Here is a 21,547-nt window from a genome sequence, read left to right as displayed (position 1 = left end):
CGTCCAAACGCATTGAAACGCCATTAGATTTCCTTCGTCCTACGGATAAACGGAGAAAAAGAGGATGCGCTAGGAGCGCTTCTTTTGTTTTGAGAACAATGAGCGTAAATATGCATACAATGCGCTCTAACAGGATTTATGTTGTAGCTAATGAACTAACGCATCGGAACAAACGTATTATTGTTTTGTGCATTGTGAAATCATTGAAATTATTGATGGTTTCTGCTCGATAGAACGGAAATGGGCGATTACGACGAAGTAGCGCTCTTCCCTATTTGGTGTATAATGCAATTCTAATGCAAACGTAAGCAGTCCAATGATAATCTAATAAGAAGCATCATGGTGGACGTAAATCTTGGTCACGTTAAAAAAATGTTGGCGTTAAAGGCGGCGCTGTAACGCTTTAGAGGGTATACATTAATTACGTAAGCCCCATTTTATGACCTAGTAATAATTTAGCAAAACCTCCCCTCTCCCTCTTTGTAACATAATAATTTAATGGTCGAATATTACCTGCTCATGCCTCCCGTGTAAGAACATTTTTTAAACCCCTCCCAGCCCTAACTGCTTACATAATTATTGAATGACCCCTACTTCTCCTAAAGTGAAATCAATAAATCTTGGCTAGAGAAAAAGACGATTTTCGACGGTGCCGTCAACTCTAATTTCATGCTACTGATAAGATACGCCCGCTTGTGAAGTAAAGGGGCGTTCCAAAAATTCCGCCCAGGCAGCGCACTGTTCGAAAGCGGCTACCCCGAGCGGGGGTGTTTTGATTCCGTCAAAGACGAAACGCATCAAATGGGTGCCAGCATCAATATCCTCACTATACGTTCATTGGATATTATGCTCCCCATGACAAGGAGGAACGAGACAGAGAAGCGCTACGACTAACGTAAACTCCCGAACGAGGAACGCTAGCGATGTGCATCTGTGTGCGCTCACAACGGAATGAAAAAGAAACGGGATAGAATAGCGCGCGAATTTGCTTGGCGCTGCTTTCATTTGTGAGCTTTTAAAGGTAGTGGAAGCACGTGGCTCAACGGTTGCTTTTTTCAGTAGGCAGTTCTAGTTGGATGTTTTCGTCTGTAAGGTTTGTAAATTATTGAATTCAATATCTAGGTATGTTAAAGCAGCGGAGAGTTTAGAGTGTCTCATCAATTGACTTTCTCAATAAATAATTATACCATTAGAGTTTATGTATCACTCAAAAAATAAACTTATGGTACTCCTTAAGTGTTAATTAGAACATGAACGGTAATTGGTAAACTAATGATACTTTGATAGTACAACGTATTTTTAAATGATTATAAAAAAAACTACTAAACATATTTAAATATTTGGTTGAAAAAATAAAATAAATACAATTACAGGGTGAGGCAGAGTAAAGGGTGTATTTGATAAAAATAACCCACACATAAGCAGCTGTAACTTTTTAACTATTATTCAAAATATCTTTGAATTTTCAAAAAGTTTCTGTAGAGAGTAGCAGGCTCAACGGTGCCGGTGGTGTAGTGGTAAGCGTGATTACCTCTCACCCCAGCAGGCCTGGGTTCAATCCCAGTCGGCGCCGCCGGGATGTTCTGAGGCACAACATCTCTGATCACGCCTTCCTTCGGATGGGAAGTAAAGCCGTTGGTCCCCGGTTCATGAGTTGATGGGTCGATAGGTAGGGTCCAGGTGTGGGAGCTGCCTTCCTGGCGTCGGTAGCATTGGTGCTCAGCACGGAAAACAAGATCGACGGAAAACAAACCAAAGGAAAAAAAAAAAAGTAGCAAGCTTGCTCTCACTCACTTGCAATAAAAACATGATTTTCTGAATTTTGAAATCATTAGATGTTATAATCATATTTTGTACTTGTTAGATACAAGAAGAGGTTGAAAGGCAAGTGTTTGACACATGAAACCTGTCAAATTTGCTTTCAGATAGTCACAATCAGCGATTTTACGACTCGCGAGCGCTCACTCTGAGTGAACGCTCATGAATCATAAGATCGCTGATTGTAACACTCTGGTAGCGAAATTGATAGATTTTATTAGTCAAACACTTGCCTTTCAACCTCTTCTTGTATCTAACACGTAAAAATATCATTATAACATCTAATGATTTCAACATTTAGGAAAGCATTTTTTTATAGCAAGTGACTGGACGCAACCCTGGAGAGTAGTGATCAAGTAAAACATATTTCATGATTCAAATACGAGCTTTGACTTGGGATTTAATCAAGAAGACAAAACGTTGTCATAACAAATTTGTACAGTGGCAAAAAACTGCATTTAGCTAATCTTTACTTATTTTTTTCCGTTCCTTGTTCACTTTATTAACGGATTATTAATCATTCAAGTATGTTAGAAAGCACTGTAAAAAGATTGATTTTTTGTTTTGAATTGCCATTTAGATGTAAAGTTGGTCAAGTACTCACAATCTGCTAGTGTTGGTGAGTTATTTCCCGTTAATGTTCTTGAAAAGATTTGGTTGTTCGACTGGTTTTATGGAGATTTCGTTTTTATGGCTTTCTCAGTCTGGGGTAATTCAAACAGTTAGTTTTGCAATGCAAAACTAACTGTTTGAATTACCCTAGACTGAGAAAGCCATAAAAACGAAAGTTCTTGAAAAGTTCACTATTTTGCCATAAAAGGTGCCAAAACGAATAAAGTTTACGGGTGGATTTGGATAGATTTGGACCTTTTTTATGTGACCAGAACGTTTATTGTGGTCACAAATGCCTTGAAAACTTGATTTCCTACGCAAGTGACGTGAATTTCGCGCCTAAACACGAGGAGGATTAATTATAGCAAAACTTGCCATATACAATCGTCATAGTTCATTTTAGTAATCAAACTAAATTTTTTTCGGTCTGTGACATCTTTGTTTATTCGCCTAGGGTGTGAGTCGTCTGTTCGTGAGCGACTGAATGTTTTTGTTGGCTCTTTAATTGCATCGTCATTTATCTTTTGATACATATCTCGCGTAACTTTTCAAAAGGTCCTAAGTAACAAATGTAAACAAATCGGGTTGATCGATACGAACTAATGCTCTTGTATCATTGTATGTGATAAAAAAACATCCATCCAAATTTACTTTTAGATATTTAAGATAGTCATAGGTCGAAAATTGTCCAATGTACAGTTTGGAATGATAGGTACCTGATTGTTACTTCGGACATTTAGTCTGCCTCATTTGCTAAACGCGGGGCATGGAAAAGCAACCCAAGGTTATAAGTAAGTGTACCAGTCATTTTTCCGATGTTAGGTACTCTATTCTGAAATCTGTGAAAGGGAATCATGTAGAACAAAACGTCCAATGTAACACACATTGATTATGTCATTGAGAAAAATCGTCCTATGTAACATGTCCGATTTACAAATTGACTAGTCAACTCGTCCTTTGTGATTTTTTTTCTATTTTGTAGCATGACATTCAACGTTAAATTGTGATTTTACCGTTTCTACTGAATGTTTATAGTTATTATACACTGACTACGGTAAAAATAGTATTGTAAAATGTATTATTTCTAAACAGTTAAATAATAATCTGTCGAATCAACTTCGATTTTCTCAAAGTGTCGGATATGTTACATTGCTCCTTTTGAAAATTTACGCAAGATATGCCAGAATAGAGCCGTGTTTTCACAAGCGTTGCCAGAATGTTTTAAAGTTTATCGGTATCAAAGGTTTTAAAAAGTCGGTATTTATCGGCATTTCCTATTTGAATTAATTTTATATTTTTGCCGTTTTTGAAAGCGAAAATTTTAACTTTTGGACTATGATCGGAAAATTCGGGAAGAAAACTACGGGGAATGCTTGAATTAGCTTCTGGAGGAAGCTGAAAACAACATCCAGAGAAAGAAGAAAGAAGCTCTCCTGGAGGAAATTTGAGGAAAGTTCTGAGAGAAGTCGGGAAAACATCCACGGAACTTCCAAGACATAAATTGAGAAACTTCTGGCGAAAATTTAAAGAAACTTTCAGAAAAAAAAATCTGATTTCACATTCAAACGAAAACAGAAAAGTTTTGGGAATCGGAAATAAATTCCAGAAGTAGCCATTTCCAGGAGAAACCAGAAGAAACTTGGAAAAAGCTTCCAAAAAAAGTAAACAAAGTAACTGGACAAAATTCCAGAACTAGACGAATGAAATTTCTGGGAGAACTTCCTGGAGAAGACGGAAGAAACTTCCTAAGGTAGATTGGAAAAAAAAATTCTGGAGAAAGGCGGAATCCAGAGTGCTTACGGAACAGTCGAAAGAAACAAGGACATCATTCCGGAAGAAAAAGCTCTTGGGGAATGTTCTAATGATCCAGAAAATTTTCCAAATGGTTATAAAACATCCCGCAATGTCCCTGAAGTTTTTGGAACATTCCTGAAATGTACTTAGGAATATTCCATATTTCCTCGGGATGTTTTGGAGTACTCTGATCATCTTTGAAATACTTGGAACTTCCCTGATTATAATGAGACTACCGGAATATCTCTAATCAACTTTGAAGGTCTCTATACTTTCTTGAAGATTACGAAATTTCTTAAGCGCTCTCACAATTTTCTTGAATTTATTGTAACATCAGCTTTGAAGTTCTCTGATCTTACCGATTTTTCTAATTTTTAAAAGTGATCGACACTGCCATTAATAAGCACGAAACTTCCCATTAAATGTTCTCAAAATGTGCTAATGTCCGTGTAACTTCCCTTACGTTTCTTAAATTTGCATGAGCTGCTCGGAAGTTTTCGGAAATTGCCTGAGTTTCTCAGAACTCCTTTAAAATTTACGATTTCCTTGAAAACCATTAAATTTTCCAGAAGTTCTTTGGACTTGTGAAGTTTCCAAAATATTTATGATGTTTCGTTAAGTTCACTTGTGTTCGCTGGACCGGGTTTTAGAATTTTAACAGAAGTTGTTAAAACATTCTTTAATTTATCGAAACTTACTCAAAAGTCTGGACTTTTCTGAAGTTTCCGCAGTGGATCCGCAATCAAAATCTAGAAGCATCCCTGAAGTTTCGGGAAGAATCATTCGAGCGAAGGCTGAAGAAGCTTTCAAGGGAAGTCGAAATAAGTTTCCAGAGGAAAGTTGGAAGAAAATCCAGAAAGTTAAATAATGTTTAAAACGTATTTCCCGATTCCTCCGGAATTACCAGAAAGAGCCATCGACTGTTTATCGATTCACGGAATGCAAAAACGTTGAGGAAATTGAAACATTTTTTGAAAGATCCATACGACATTTTTTGAGGATGATTTTTTTAGAATTTTAAAGACTCAAAAAATTTGAGGTATTCAAAAAGATACAAGTCTCACACAATAATTTTCTCCGAAATTCTTAGCGCGGGCAGGCAATAATCATTTTGATTATTTATAAAAAAAATCGGTATAAATCGGTATAACACCTCAAAAATCGGTATTCTGATGAACCTTATCGGTAAATCGGTATCTAGTTCGGAAATCGGTATAAATACCGATAAATCGGTATAAATACCGATAAATCGGTATAAATACCGATAAATCGGTATATCTGGCAACGCTGGTTTTCACACTCAGCCTAAGCAGTCAATAATTTTACGCTCTGTCCCAGACATCATATTTTGGAGTTCGGCAATAGCTTGGTCTTACAGTCAAACTTAGGAGTAAATACTGGATTCAAATAACTTGAAAATTTTGGGCCAGATCTTTTCTACACACTACGAAAAATTTAATTTCAAAATTTTAACGGTAATTTTGGGGGTCTGAGATTGCCAACGATCTGCCACATATCTGTTAACATGGCGGCCATTTTTGGACTCTTCAAGGAATCAACTTAACCAACTTGGATGAAACTGGTAGCAAATTGATAGCATGCTCATTAAACTGATGCAAAATTTTAAATTGTTGCTCCCTAGTGCTTAAACGGTTCCAAATCGGGTCTTAGAGGTGGACAAAACAGCTCATCTGGCTGAGTGGATAAAACCCATCCAGCTCACTGAAGGGAGTCGATTCTTTTGAACAGCTCTTCAGCTCACATTGAAATTATAGAAATTGTGACACAAATTCAAAATTAACAAATTAATTAGTGGTTTTAGTGCTTAAAACTGCATACAATCGTAAAAGTAGTATAACCCAATAAATCCGTACCTTACACCTTTACTTTTCAATGGAAAACGCTACTAACGCAACAACTGATCAACCATCGCATCCACAAACCAAAATGCGCGCAAAATGTGCCAACAACATAGCAGTAAAACAAAAAGTGTATGTGGGAGAGCTACACTTATGTCACACGCGATGATATGATTGATATGATTGACAAAAGGCACACGATGTTACGCCTTTTCTCAAGCTATGCAATCCAGTCTACATTCAAATTTTATTTCTGAAGTTAATTCTCCAGCAGAATTTCTGTCACTATTCTCGGCATCAGCTCCAGATCGTCAGCTTCAGATCCGAAGAATCGAGAGAGAGAAAAAAAAGATCCGAAGAGCTGGACGGGTCCGGGAGTTGTCATCCTAAACAGCTCCCAGTGAATCATTCGAGTCGATGATTCGGATCCGGAGCTGAGCTGATAAGCTGGAGAGTTGGAGAGCTGCATTTCGCTTTTCGGTTATTTGCTTTTGTGCGGATCTTCCGCTTCCCCAGAGAAAGATGGGAAGAGAGGTGATAGCCCATATGCTGGAGAAATAACATCATCAATAAGAGCCGGGTATATACATAAATTGGATAATACAAGTAGAAAATTAAGATCGTGTAGCACATGTACATATTTTTCTCTCTCCCAAACAGCCGCTTGGAAGTTTGCTTTTACCGTTGGTGCTGTCGATCAGTAGGCACATGTTGTATTACGCGCGAGTCTTGGTTTACGCGGTGACTGTTCAATGCGTAAGTAGAGTAATTAGTCATTTTTTGGAAAGATCCGCAATGAGTGTTGGATTGAATGGTTCAGACTTGTTATACTCACTGATGAGCTGCTCACTTTATAGAATCGGGTCTAAAGAACAGCTCGGGAGCGGATCGCCCATCTCTAGTCCTAATTAGCAGCTTAAAATATGAACTTGTTTGGTAAGAAACTAACTGTGCATTTGAGTCCAAACTTGTTTGTTCATTCCTTCTACCCTTTTCCATATTTCTCTGAGAGTGAGTTTGTTAGACTTAACCTTCTCCGATTTGTATGGAACGTTGCCTAATTGTTTGTTATGGGTTATGATTCACATTTTTGCTAAAATTCGGCCATTGTGGATCTTGTAAAATTTTCAAAATGGCGTTTTTGAAATTTTTCAAAAAAATTGGTAGCACAGAAAAGGCACTTCTGATCGAAATGACGTCTGAGACCAAGTTGCAGAGAAAGATTATTTAGTTCTGAGAAAATATACAAGAAAATGTTTTTAGTAATTTCACGTAAATATTAAAACACTACAAGGGACAGCCCTAAAGGGGTTGCAAGCAATGGTGACGTAGGACTACGAGGTCTTATATGATAAATCTTATTTGTAAACTGCAGCAGGAGCTTGTGTTTTGTGTAGGAATAGGAATTTGACCGGGGTTCTCTCTGTTTATACTCTTTAATATGACGCGCTTGACATAGATGGCCCACAGAAATTCGCGAAGAGCTACTAATTCCGATCAATAGCGGTGCCTCTTTCTATGTGGGCTGAAGCTTGCTGCTTGCGGGGAGCCTTTTATTGTGTACTGGAGAACACCACCACTCACCACGCGGTGTTTGAATAAACACTTTTTGGTGAGACCTGATGGAATTCAACTTTGAAATCTGTGTTAGGGAAATCACTTTTCACAGGCAATCGGTGATAATTTTAACCATCAAAGCTAGAATTGCACATTTTCAACAGTGACATTTTGAAAAGTGATAAAGTTTTAAATAAAACAGATGCGTAGGAATATACCTGGTCGATTGGTGAAAAAATTATTGAAATTGGTCCAGGGGCAGCTGAGTTATTAACGTTTAAAATCTTTCATAATTTTGTTACATGTTCCATTTTCGGTTTTCCCAAAGTGTACCCCCAATGGAGGGACGGATGCCGCTTGCGGGGGCAACATTCTGCGAACGAGTGTACGGAGGTGCCAGATAATGATTATAATGACGTTGGTGCTAGGGAAATACGGGAAAGTGAAGCGTGTCATCCGAGAGAAATTCCCAGTAGAGTTTGATCACGATATGCGCGAGGTGTATACATGGACATCCCCTCAAAAAGGAGATTCCCTCCTCGCCTAATTTCCTTAATCGGAAGGTTAATATATTCTATATTGGGAATAATGATAAATGCTTTGTTACGGATGGACACCGGATGAATTCCTGCCCTATGTGGTATGCTCGGAAGCTAAACGAAGGAAAAATCAGGACGTAGAAAAGCATCAGCAGGATGAAGGACAGAGCGGTAGCAATACGTACCCTGGTGTGGTGTCTACTGGAAGTGCATCGCTGTACAACAGTGGCAATGAAGCTGTGGAAGAGTTTCCGGTGCCTGAAGAAGAGGTGGTAGAAATGGACATGACGTCCCCGGAGGCCGAGAAGAGGAAGTTAGCAATGTCCAGAAACAGTAGCCGCCTGTTTTCAAGCATAATAATGACGCTATTATTTCTTCAAATACGGGATAGTTGACTATACCGAGAAGGTGCAGATAAAGCACGAAGAAGAGGGCAAGTGGCTGGCGATGTAGAAGGAAAAACTAATAGAAGAAAAAAAGAGAGTTGTGGGCACGACAGAAACTGGGAGCAAAGGTTAACTCGCCTCCCAGAAAAACTAACTAGAACTCATAAATAATGTTTCTTATGAAGATTATTTTTATCGTCAAATTATTCACTGTTTCTCGGCTCCGTAGAATCCTTTTGAACATTTGAGCCTTAATAACTAAACTAATTGGTAAAACTTACTATGTCAGTATACATCCAAATCACTCTATGAACAAAATGTAATGAGCAAAAAGCGAGCAAGACTTATATACCAACAATTTTTAACGACAGTGGCGTCGCTGGTGTAGTGATAAGCGTGATTATCTCTCACCCCAGCAGGCCTGGGTTCAATCCCAGTTGGCACCGCCGGGATGTTCTGAGGCATAACATCTCTGATCACGTAAAGCCGTTGGTCCCTGGTTCATGAGTTGATGAGTCGAAAGGTAGGGTCCAGGTGTGGGAGCTGCCTTCCTGGCGTTGGTAGCATTAGTGCTCAGCACGGAAAACAAATCAAGGAAAAAAATAAATAAATTAATAAATACTATCCTGCGCAATATTAAACTAGTTTTATCCGATTCCTGAGGTTTGTTCCTGTAAGAAGGCATTAATTAATTAATTTAGCTTTATTTAGGAGGCTTTCAGCCTTAGGCTGGTTCGCCTCCACTGTAAGAAGGCATAATTTGATCAAGTTTCTCCAGCGATAACTGAAATTGTTGAATGTTGAGACACTGTTACATTATTATCCCCAGTGTGCGTCGGGTCAAGAAACCATATAGTTGTTTTGATCCACCGAAAGACTGAAAAGCCAAAACAATAACCCAATATATTCTTAAAACCAATGTAACCGTTAGTTTCTCCAGCCTGCAGCAATTACGTCCCACCTGGAGCATTCCAGACACGAATTGGATTAACAAATTAATTTAAATCAAATCCGATTCAACCTTCTCGATAACAACCTAATTAAACATTCAATTCATTATCAATCACCCCCAAGGATGCCCGAAGACAACAACCCGGCCGTTATCGCCGTCTCCGAATCGATTGCAACTAACAACACCGTTTCAATACGATAATAATGTCACTATTCAACCATCAACAAACACCAACACGGTTATCAACATTATATTTTACGGCCCCACACCAAAGTCGTTCATCTCTCCTTGCGGGGCCTTTGGCGCATGTTTGATGTGCCACGTATATTTGTGTATTTTATTTACATATAAACCGCAAACGATAAAAATAAGAAACGAAACGTCCTATTCATCGAAAGCGGGCAAATAAAGCCGTTTCAATGCGCGCCAACATTGAAACTTGTTGATCTGGTTTTTTAAACCACGACAAATATCATTCAGCTGTGCTGTGGGAAAACGGTTGCAAGGAAAAACGGCGACGATAAGACTTGCTTCTCGATATTGTATTATTGCCAGTACGGATGAGGATTTATGCAAACGATTCACGTACTGGGAACAAGTGGGAACGTTTGTATAAATTCTTTTGCCATCATCATCTTCAAAATTGTGGCGAACGCTTTCTTTGAGGACAGTTGTCCCTCTTCTGTTATGTCAATGTTTGAATAGATTAATTCAGTAATCTGAGTAAAATTACTGAGAATTTATGAAATCGACCATATGACTCATTTTAAGTGTGGAATTTGAACTGATAAGAACTATGAGAGCATTTGTTTACTAAAATGGGTGCTTTGCATTGGTCTGAAGTCTGACCACCGCCGAGTGTCAGCTGATTTGACGACCGACGAGTTGTGGAAGTGAAACCTTGACTTTGCTCGGTGTTAATTCACCATTTCACGCACATCACAATTTATATGTTTTTTTACGTCGTCACTTTGCTCACATCTCATGTGTAGCACCGCAGTAAAAGATGATCGTTTTGGCATTGAACGAGTTTTGTCTTCCTCCTGCTGCTTCGGATGGTTTTCTTTCGGGTTATAACAACCGATTTCGTTTCGAGCGCATCTTTCCATTAAATGTGGGCTGCCGGTGAGATGATCATGGTATTGTTTCATCTCATATTTGTTTGACAAGGCGGAAATTGGTTATAATAATAGCTCAATCACGCAGAGTAGGGCGATCTTTGTGAAGCGAGATTTTCTGAGACGAATGTGAGCGAGATTTTCTGAAACTAACTAATTGAGATTGCCGGCGATGACGAATGGTCAAGGTTGAGTTTGTCCGTTAAACACGTATTGCATTTGAGTTATGAACTGGAACTGATACGGAAGTGAGTCACAACGCAAAGTATGATTAGATCCAGGGTTTCACATCATGCTCCGCGGAGCACTTACTTCTCCGGCTAGTCTCTACTAAGTAGCGCTCCATGGTATTTCTCTGAACATCAGATTACTTAGTAGTGGATTAATGATGGAGAAATTAAATTGAATATTGGGTAATACAATAGAAACAAATGACTAATTAATGTATTAATGTAGGGTTAATGTCTAGGGTCCCTGGTCTATTGGGCCCATATATAAGTTTCGATGGGAAGCATTTTTTGAAAATTTGAAATTCATGAAACGATCAAAGATTACATTTTTAGCCTTCACAATAATACAATTAGGTAAAGGCATCAAAATAAACGTTCTTAGTGATTTAAAATAAATCGAATTTCGAGATCTTGAACATTTTTTCCAAATATAGGTTCCAAAAAAGTAGGGTTAGTTTTGGAAAACGGTACGCTGAATTGAAGTTTATGTTCGTTGTTAAAGAAAGTGACAAACGACTCTCGAATATGAAGGGGCCGTGATTAAATCCACAATCTTCTGCTCTCAGTAAGCAAAAACGGTCGCTCTGAGGCCACCGAGCCCCTCATATCACAACTCACCCCTTACTATAGAGTATATATTACAGATAGCTTTCCTTAGCTTAAAATTTTCTGAAGAGTTTTAGCGTTTTTATAGTGATTGCCTGATGAGCTGCAATCCACATTTGTGCATTTTGCCGTTATAATGTTATTTTGGTGCCTGAATTTTTTTTTTTGCATTTTCTAGGTGGAGAGTCTAAAGAAACCAACCTTTTTTAAGGTCTTCTGATTTTAACGTTTTTGAAAGCTGTCCGAACAGTCGATTTGATCAGGCGCGTGATCTATTGTTCTGATGTGTGATGATCTAGGTTTTTGTTCGCGCAGGTTTTATGCGTTTTTGAAATCGATGATCTCGATAAAATTTTCAGTGTTTGGGTTTGGCACTTGGTTGATCCGAGTGAATGACCAGGAGCGATTTTTTTTAATCTTAACCGTCACTTAAAATCTCCCCCTTTTAAACTTTGAAATTGTTTATAATATTATATACAACATTGCTAATTTATGCAATATGCTCTCAAATTTACATGAAATACCATGTAACTTTACGCCAAATCTTGCTCAACTAAGTATGTATTGAATGTTGCAGAAACTTATATTAATTTTTCAAACGGTGTAATTCTTCACCCACAGACGCTGTGAGAAAGAAAGAGAGTTGCTATGAGAGAGACAGTCATGTTGTGCGTGCGCTTGCCTCTATATCCGGTTTTACTAAAGGCAACCGTCTGGTATGCCACTCATATTAGTGTAAACACTTGTGGTAAATCTGGGTAGCTACACAGTAAAAGAGGGTTAAGGAGCATTTCATAGTTTTAATATAACGTCTAGTAACAAAAATTGTCTAAATAATCATCGTTCCTCACCTCAAAGACCGTGAAGACTTGGCTGGCGTCAGTACTGACCTATAAATAGAATGTCATCTTATCCCAAACTCCATCTATGTGGTATTCTGTGCAGTATTGGAGTAGCAACTACGACGTGCACGATCTTCTGAAAAAATTCTCCTTTACTGCGTAGCTATTTAGATTTATTTCAGGAGTGAAACGATGGGAAAGCGACTACACAATTCGAAAAAGTAGTGTAAAATTCTTTTCAATATGATGCACATAAATGTAGCGTCACATAGGGGAAATGGATGTAATGTTGGCCTAAATGCTCCTAATTTAGGCCCATACATAAATTCAGCAATCGACTAAATTTTCAATAGCGACCAAAAATATCCATTAGTACCGTCCCAATGACGCGTTCATCTAGATAAAATTGATTAATAGCCGATTTTTAGCGATGGGCCCAATCTTAGATCCATAGGCCAACATTAGAGCCATTTCCCCTATCATATAAGTATACATTCTAAAACGTGTAAAGTTCTGAGACATTTCATGAAATGTTTCAAATATTGTATACAAAATCCCATCTTTGTAAACAACAGTGCATGCAAGCTGCTCCAGTGATTGAAATGAAATACAAGTTTACGAGAAATGAATGTTTACATTACAATTAAAGTTGTGAATTGTTTGCTTCTTTTAGAATTTTTTGAGACATTTCATGAAAACTTTTTCGTTAGAATCTTCACGGGCAGGAGAGTAAATTTGAGTAGCTACGTAGTAAGCATGCTTCCAAGGGTTAAGGAGCATTTCATCGTTTAAATATAACAAAAAAAAAATCTCATTTTGAAACTATTATGCTATTTTGGTGTTCATTGGCTATTTGTAGATTGTTTTGCGTTTTCAAAGCGTTTTAAGAGCTTTAATTAGTTAAAATCAAAATTTCAGTGTAATGCTTTATGGACATTTTGCAGCTGTTTATCGTTTTCGATATTTTAAGATGATTTTGTCATTTTTAGAACTGTGGGCTGTGGAATATGTGTTCATGTGTTCACCAATCTTTAGCCCAGTTAGCAGGCACTGCTATTTTGCTGATCTTCTCTCTACATTCGCTGCAAATCTGACAATATTGGTCTATCCTATTCACGGCATCTCACGTGCCCTTGTCTCTAAACATTTCTTGTGCAATATTATCGAAGAACACGTGCTGCAATGTTTTCTCCTCGTTTCCACACTCCGACCAGAGGGTTGACCAAAACGATGCAGGTGTTTCCTGAAGCAATCGTGACCATCTAGGAATTACGTCAGGTGGAAGTTGACCTCTCCATGCGTTCTGCTTACCCAGGCCAAGCAATTTGGTAATAGTCTATGGACCATTCTCCACTGTGTCCCATTCCTGCTAACCATCTGTTCAACGAGACAACTCTCACTACTTTACGTATTACTTTGGTTTCTGTCCGCTTGTAGCACTCACTGTCTTCCGTCAAGATGATACCGAAAGGATCATTCCAGCTATGACGCATACTACTTAACCTCTGTTCAGTTTCACTTGATTCCGATTGGTATCCAGCGCAGGACATGCAGAACATCCGTACCTGAGTATCGACGAAGATACGCTAGCCAGAAAACGCCTCTTGCTACTGTTAGGTCCTGAGAAGTTCGGCATGATTCTAGCTTAATGGCGTTCGCCGCCTTCTCGCAGGCATAGTCAACGGGGCTGTTGAAGTTAAGCCAGTCGTCGATCATCACTACCACGTATTTCAACACGCGCTTGGAAGCTATATCATACTCCCTGACGTAGATTTCTGCCTGCTGAACCTTTTTGCAGTTACTGACTCCTTACATCCACTTATCGGTCGCCCCCGCATCCGTTGCTAGCATTTCAATTTCGTCTCGCGTTAATGTCATCTTCAAAGTCAAGCTTAAGCTTAAGCGTCAGCATACCGATGAACATTTCCATTAAAGAGCATTGGACGCCGGCGCCGGTGGTGTACTGCTTTCTCATCCCAATGGGTCTGAGTTCAATCCCAGCCGAGGTCGGTGGGACTTTTCTGAGGCATAAAAATCTCTGGTCACGTCTGCCTTCGGAAAGGAAGTAAAGCCGTTGGTCCCGGCGCATGCGATTGTCGATTGTCGTCAATGGATAGCAATCGATGTCCGTCGGTGATTGGCACTAGATTGCGGAACAGAGACCGACGTTAAATAAAGGAATGAAGAAGAAAGAGCATTGGACCAAAGATGGAGCCTTATTGAACACCAGAAGTGATGCTAATCTTTCTCTGCCCCATTCTGTCTCGTACACCAGTACCCGATTATAGAAGTAGTTCTACAGAACCCTCCAGTTACTACAGTAACTTACCAGCCTTAATTGTTATCTAAGTGTTTTTACATTGCTCCTGCCTCGGAAATTCAGTATTTTAAACAAGTTTTCTAAACCTGCATGTCAGTATAACAATTGAAATCTTAAAACTAAAAACTAAAGCTAAATATTATCTAAGTATAAAGGGAATTAATCGTTGCAACTGTTCTAAAGTCTCAACATTTTAACTGTATTCATTCCGACGGCCGATTTGAAGTGAAACCCTACATTGAACGAAGTTCAAAAGTTCGTTGCGAAGAGCATGGAAATCGGAAGTGGTTACAACAATAGGGGGGACTTTTTTTCTTTTTGGCATTAAGTCGGGAATGTATGTAATATGAATTTCATCAGAAGAGGGATCAATCGATTGCCCTTTTCTTTTGCGCTTAGGCTGTAGAAGAAAGTTTCTCCAAATCGATTTCCAAGCAGATTGTAATAAGAATCCGAAGGATCAAAGGTGAATTTTCCAAGTCGATGGCCAAACCGGGGAGGGTTCTAGGTAGAAATTTTAAAGAATGAGCACTGAAAAGTGCTGTTTAAATTTGTTGTAGCTTTAGGTAGCAGTTACACTTCCTTCAGCAAAAAGCAAATAGATCCGCACGGCAAGAGAGCACGATGTGGACACACCTTATTACGTTGTTTATTATTTTAATTCTACTAATATTATATGTCTTTCACATTCACTTATTTACTATTTACTTCCACTATCACTTTTAAAAAAAAAACTATAACAGATAGGTATTTCGTTTGCTACTTGCAAACTTCTTCATTGTCTAGACATTGAAGAATTTTGCAAGTAGTAAACGAAATACGTATCTGTTATAGTTTTTTTTATAAAGAATTAATGAAAGTAAATAGTGAATTAGTGAGAGAGAAAGTGAAAAGTGAATTAGTGAAAGGGAAAGTGAAATTGATAAAATAGTAGAAGAATTGAAAGGAAAAACAATGTAATAAGGTATATTGTTATTGTTTTGGTGTATTTCATTTTTTTAAAGGCAATCCAGTTTCCTACAACTTTGTTTCAGACATCGTTTAAATTAGATGAAATGTTTTCGTGCTATGATTTATTGATTTAGTGTCAAAATGGCCGAATTTCAGTTGGCATCTAGGTTCAACAATTATGCGAAGTTTCATGGAATTTGGAGAAGGACAAATAAAATCGATTCGTTAGTTGACATCAGACAACACCTTGGCTAGAGATTTTTAATCGAGATCATTGTAGGCTAAAGCAAGGACATGGGCACAGGCAAAAATATTGCTAATACCAACTCAAAAGTATTAACAATCATACTGTTACTAATGCAAACATTGGCGACGAAAATATTGATGAGCATGTTGAAGCAAAATAAAAAAAGTTTGATTTCATGTTCCAATATTTCCCCTAATTTCCCCCTTCTACTTGACTACAAATAAGGCCTGTTCCTTGGCTACTTTTGTCAAGGTGGTTCCAATTTGACTGGGAATATTCCATCAGATACAATAATTTTAGTGAGGAGCGAATCGGTATTGATGCCCCACGAAATTATTGTTGAATATATTGATGGAAATAGTGACGAAAGTTCTGCTGTTGTGTGGGTGAATTTAAGGCTAAGTTCCAGATCAAAATATTTTTCTGAAGATCATAGGGTAAACGCACCTACAGTGGAGGTACTTTAGTGCAAAACCACTATAGGAACATCGCACTAACGTACCTCCACTATAGTTGCGTTGCTGATACAACAAATGGCACGGACTGAGTTCTGCGAATTTTGCGCTTTTTAGGAACCATTTGGTTGCGGATGGACTGGAAAGCCTTTCAAAATTGAAATTATTCCCATGTTTTTTTTTTATATTTCGTTTGAAAATCTACACCCATTTCAAAAGATCCATTGTAAATTGTTCTTTCTGATAAATCTACTGAAAGCTTTTCGGATCCAGTTTATGGATAATTCGGGATAAATTGATGGCCAAACTGCACTATAAAATCTAGCAGAGAAGAAGAGTGGTTTATTCACAGGTTCCGACGATGAACTGCTCCCTTTATTTTGCAATGAAAAGCACACCGACTGCATTAATTCAATTAAATCTCTACCCCGCCTGTGGCCACCGTTTTATTCATAGATTCGTGCCGTTTTTTCATCTCGCAGGGTACGAGCATAGACTAAAACGAACATTTTTTTTTGTAACGTGCCGCCAACGCCGCCACCCGCCTTCCGGCCGGTGCATGATGAAACCAACAGTGTTTCAGTTTCGGCGGTGGAAGACGGGAAGAAAATGAATAATTGCCCGGTGGTAGTGGCGCGGCTTAGGTCAAACTGCTAACAACTCCAGTCGCACCGCACGATTCCTGCTACTAATTTTGTTGTGGGTTCCGAACCCGGAGTGAATCGGTTTCCGGTAAAATTGATTATTCAGCCGCGTGACGATGCGCGGTGATGCTTCCGCGCGGATTTGATCAGATCTATGCAGGACCTGAAGAGAAACTATGCCGTGCCGCCAGTCAGAAATTGGAATGAAGGAGCAGTGACCGACGAGAGAACCCCGCTTGTTTTGCGGATTGGTGACGGCGATGATTGAAACGGGAGTGGATTTATTGACTTTAATTGCTTTTAAATTGAGTTCAATTAGATTCGTGAGCAAACAATCGAAGCGGAGGGAAATAGTGCTGCCGCCGATGATGACGCGTCCATGGCGATTAGAATGGTTTGGGAAAGACACGGGTGGGTCGATTATCATCAGCACTTGAAGCATTCACTTAACAATAAAGGATTTGGGTTTTTTTTTTTATTGAAAATTGAAACGTATCACTGGGATAAATTTCAGGTGCTTGGAAGTTCTAGGAAGTGTGAGATACTAGAGAGAAATGGAACATGCAAACCAAACGACAAATATGCAGATCAAATGTCATTTAAGGTTTCTTAAACTGTGTGTATATATTTCATACAAGAAATGTAATGGTAGCAAACAAGATTTTTTTTCTTGAATCTATTTATTCGTTCTAAGCCATCACAAGATGATTTAATTGGTGGAAATCTTCTTAATGCGTTAAATTACCTAACAACAGTTGAAGGCTTTCTACGATTACATTACAGAAACTGTACTTGCGGTGATTTAGTACAGATTATGTCTGTATTCTATACAGAATAGTAAGTGAATCTTATTTTCTGGTTGGACGAAGATCTGTTTTCGGAGAATTGTTTTCACTCAGAAAATTAAAATTAAAATTTTTAGTTCTATGCTAATTTTTATATTTACTTGCATGAGCGAAAACATATCTGAGGGATTATTTTTAGCGCAGGAGTCTGCTTTGCTGCAATACTGTTCTGTATAGAATACATACCGAATTTGAAATAAATCATCGCATATACAGATTCTGTAATGTAGTCGTGGTAAATCGAGTTAATTTGTGTAATTTTGAACACCACGAGTGCAAAATAATGGCAAATTGCCACCTGAAATCTGCTGTTTTCCCTTGATTTTAGTTTTGATTATACATATTACATTTTGCACTCAAATGTGCGGTCAGCTGCTCGCTCATCGATCCGAATGCGATCTTCTGGCCTTATAATGGCTATAATTCGAAGGTTGTGAAAGTAACGCTTCTGGGCACGATAACGAAATCTCGCTGCACCACAGCCCACCCATTTTCCATTATTGCAGCGGGAGAAATGCAGCGGAATCGATCGTGAGTATTGGTAATTGGTTTTTTGTTATTGTTTCGATTCCCTTTTAAGGTAGACATACAATTCCAATCCCAGAGTGCAGTGCTGGCGGCAGTGGCGTTCAATACCTACATTTCAATCAAGATTTCAATTACCATCTCCGCGTGAAAACTAAACAAGAATTGATTATAATAACCAATTGAACCTCTGGGCATCCGCCGTGGCTACCGGCAGGCATTTCTCTTCGTGCTCACATTTCCCCCAACTATAGAGATGAGGGCGATTGTTCTCCCACAACAGACAGTGAATGTGAATTCAATTCGCAAAACCTACATCCTATCAAAGCTAATGCTGCTGGAACGAGGAAATGTGGGGCTCCGTTGCACAGTGGGTCAGGATGGGAATTTAGCAGGAATTAATGTGAGGACTACCCTATTGTCTACCAAAAGAAGGGTCTTTTAAAGCACACAAATTTCACTGAAGACACTAAACTAAAATTTCACTGAAGACACTAAACGTGCTAGCACATTTTATTTAAATTCGTCTCTAGGGTGGCCCATTCGACTGATGCAAAATTTGAAAATTTCGCTCCACAGTGTTCAAACGGTTTCAAATCGGGTTCTGATTAGCCTCCGAAAGTTTAAATTCATTTGTTAAGAAACTGACTTGGCACAAACCATTTGAAGTTTATATGGAAATTACTATGGGAAAACAAAACTTTTTGTTCATTTTCTTATAGCCTTTTTACATATTGTACTGTTAACAAATTCTATTGCTATTCTTATGTAAATTTTTATCAGTTTTAACTTTGCAGAAAACCGTTTTTCAGACAAAAGTCAAATTAAATAGTTATTAATTGTTTAAGAGATTGGTAATCTTATGGCAAGATTAAGCAACTGTATTGTAGGCAACACTGTATTCTGCAGTGTGACATAGTAGCCATGATTTTTGTCCTCTATTCTACGCGCCAGAAACACCAATGTTGCCTGCTGAACAGTTGATTGAGCATAATCATAAGACATCAGTGACTTGAATCATTAATAATGTTTGTTCCTTACATTTGATCGAAAACTGGTCTTTAATGAAGTTGTAGCTGATTTCCAATAAGCTCAGCTATAATTTTCTAAAGTAGAGTGAAGTGGTGAATTTTGAGATAGTATGAACCGAAATTATGGTTTCTCCTTAGTAATTCCCATATAAACTTCAAATGGTTTGTGCCATGTCAGTTTCTCACTAAATGAGTTCAAATTTTGGGAGGCTAATCAGGGCCCAATTTGGAACCGTTTAAGCACTGTGGGATGAAAATTTTAAATTTTGCATCAGTCTAGTGGCCCATTCTGTAACAACCTGTAACTTCTGACATCGATCACGCCGCCAGAGAGCGTCTTTTGGATACCCTCGAGGCCCAAGGAAGACAATTCTATATCCCTATCAGAGATGTGTTGGAAACCCGCGATCTCTGCTGTATGCAGTCGATTTATGTGTTTCTGTAAATGTCTAGTATAAGAATTTAATTCCTTTGTCTTTTGTATCTCTTTATTAGTTTTTGTTTGTCTTGTACCCCCGTCTCGATGAGTCTCATCGTCGTCGCCCACTGGTCACCATAGCCGGTCGAACTCCAGACGATTCTAGAACTGTACTACCGTTCATACTTGCGATGCGCTCTGATGCGACAATGTAACCCCACCCCAAGCTCGTTACCTGATCCTATCTTTCGACAATATACCCTTCTAACCACGGGTAAGCCGCGAGTATTCAACCCCACTTCTACTAGACATAGAAATAAGTGAATTTTGCTACAAACAGTGAACAATGAATTATCGGCTCCGTAAAGCTACCGCGATTGAGCCTGGAACGAAACGAACTAAATAAGAAAAAAGCTCGTAACTTTTTTATTTCAAATTTCTCATGCAAGCCAGGAAGGATTTTTGAAGCTTCAAAAGACGTTCATAATTTTTGTGAAAAAATGATCTGCATCTCTTTTTATAAAGAACTAGCTGAGTGTGCCCGGCCTTGCTCGTTAGTCAATAATAGCTTGAGTTTATGCGGCAATTAAAAAAAGCATGCTATATTGTACGTAGCCACCCCCCCTCTTATCTAAAGGGCTACCCCCTATGACCTCCACATGTTAGATTTGGTTCCATTTGTCATTAGTTCTCGAGTTATGCAGAAATTTCTGTTTCATTTGTATGGGAGCCCCCCCCCCATTCGAATCATCATAAGAACCTTCCACGGCCCCAAAAACCCCTGTATACAAATTTGCACGCCAATCGGTTCAGTAGTTTCCGAGTCTATAAGGGAGCGGTTCCACGAACAAGTGGGAAATTTTTCCAGTTTTTATTTTTTGTATTTTTTGATTTGCATGAAACCTTGCATACAAGTTTTTGGGGAAGAAAAACGCCGTTTTGCATACTTGGTTCGCCATTTTGAATCTAGCCTTACTTATGAGAAGGGCCTATGAAAAATGCACATGATATCTTCAAAAAATTGTATCTCGGAAACGGTTTGTCCGATTGGTTTGGTGTCTTGGGCGAAGTTTTAGACAATTGTTGGTGTTATATGGAAAAAATATGCACGGTAAAAAAAAAGTTTGGTATTTGTGTTTTGAACTAAAATATAAATTTTCCCTTTAAAGTGACATGTCAATAATTTTTTTATTATCCTTATGTTATAGCTGACTGAAAATGCTATCTAGTGCACAGTAGGTTGTTCTGGAGAAAAATAGATTACGATGAAAAAAATTGTTTTTTAAAAAAATACAATTTTCAAAAAAGCTATTAAGAAAAGTCAAAAAAGTTTGTCACCCTAATTTTATGAAATTACATCAAATTTGCAAACAAAAAGTACTTCGGTAACATTTTTTTAAGATGCACCGTTTAGAAGATATTACTGATTTAATATTGTTTTTTTTTGATAACTTAATAAGTTTTGGCCCTTTTCGGATGTACTCCGTGTTTTTCCAGTTTCAAAAGTATTTTTTTCGGAAAGATTGGAAAATTTTGAGTTAAAATGACACTGACAGCTTAAAGATTCGAGTGAAATTCTCTGCCTTAAAAGTATTTTGAAAAATAAGTTACAAAATCCCACTATCAGGAACAATGATTTCTTCAAGTGATTTTTGGTGCGTTGTGCTGAAAATGTGCATTCCACTCTTGCATATCGCCTAACAGTTTAATCCATTTAAACTGGATGTGTTTATACTGTGCATATTTTCTCTCTATTGCCGAACATCGCCACAGACATCAAACCGATGAGACAACTCGA

At 38.3% G+C, this 21,547-nt stretch overlaps 1 protein-coding gene and 1 non-coding gene across 5 annotated transcripts in view; one reads left to right on the top strand and one right to left on the bottom strand.

The window, feature by feature from the left end:
- Window positions 1-21,547, top strand: part of mrj — a 351,864-nt gene that overhangs the window by 258,364 nt on the left and 71,953 nt on the right. The window lies entirely within an intron of this gene.
- On the bottom strand, window positions 710-869 carry LOC135697778 (U4atac minor spliceosomal RNA). The gene has a single exon (XR_010517437.1). It is a non-coding gene; the product is annotated as a U4atac minor spliceosomal RNA (small nuclear RNA).

The sequence above is a fragment of the Ochlerotatus camptorhynchus genome, unplaced genomic scaffold (assembly GCF_037179485.1).
Source record: "Ochlerotatus camptorhynchus isolate MF236.1 unplaced genomic scaffold, CSIRO-AGI_Acam_v1.1 ptg000077l, whole genome shotgun sequence".
NCBI classification, from domain to species: domain Eukaryota; kingdom Metazoa; phylum Arthropoda; class Insecta; order Diptera; family Culicidae; genus Ochlerotatus; species Ochlerotatus camptorhynchus.
The sequence above is the reverse complement of the archived record's forward strand: the minus strand, read 5'-3'. Positions and strand labels throughout refer to the sequence as shown.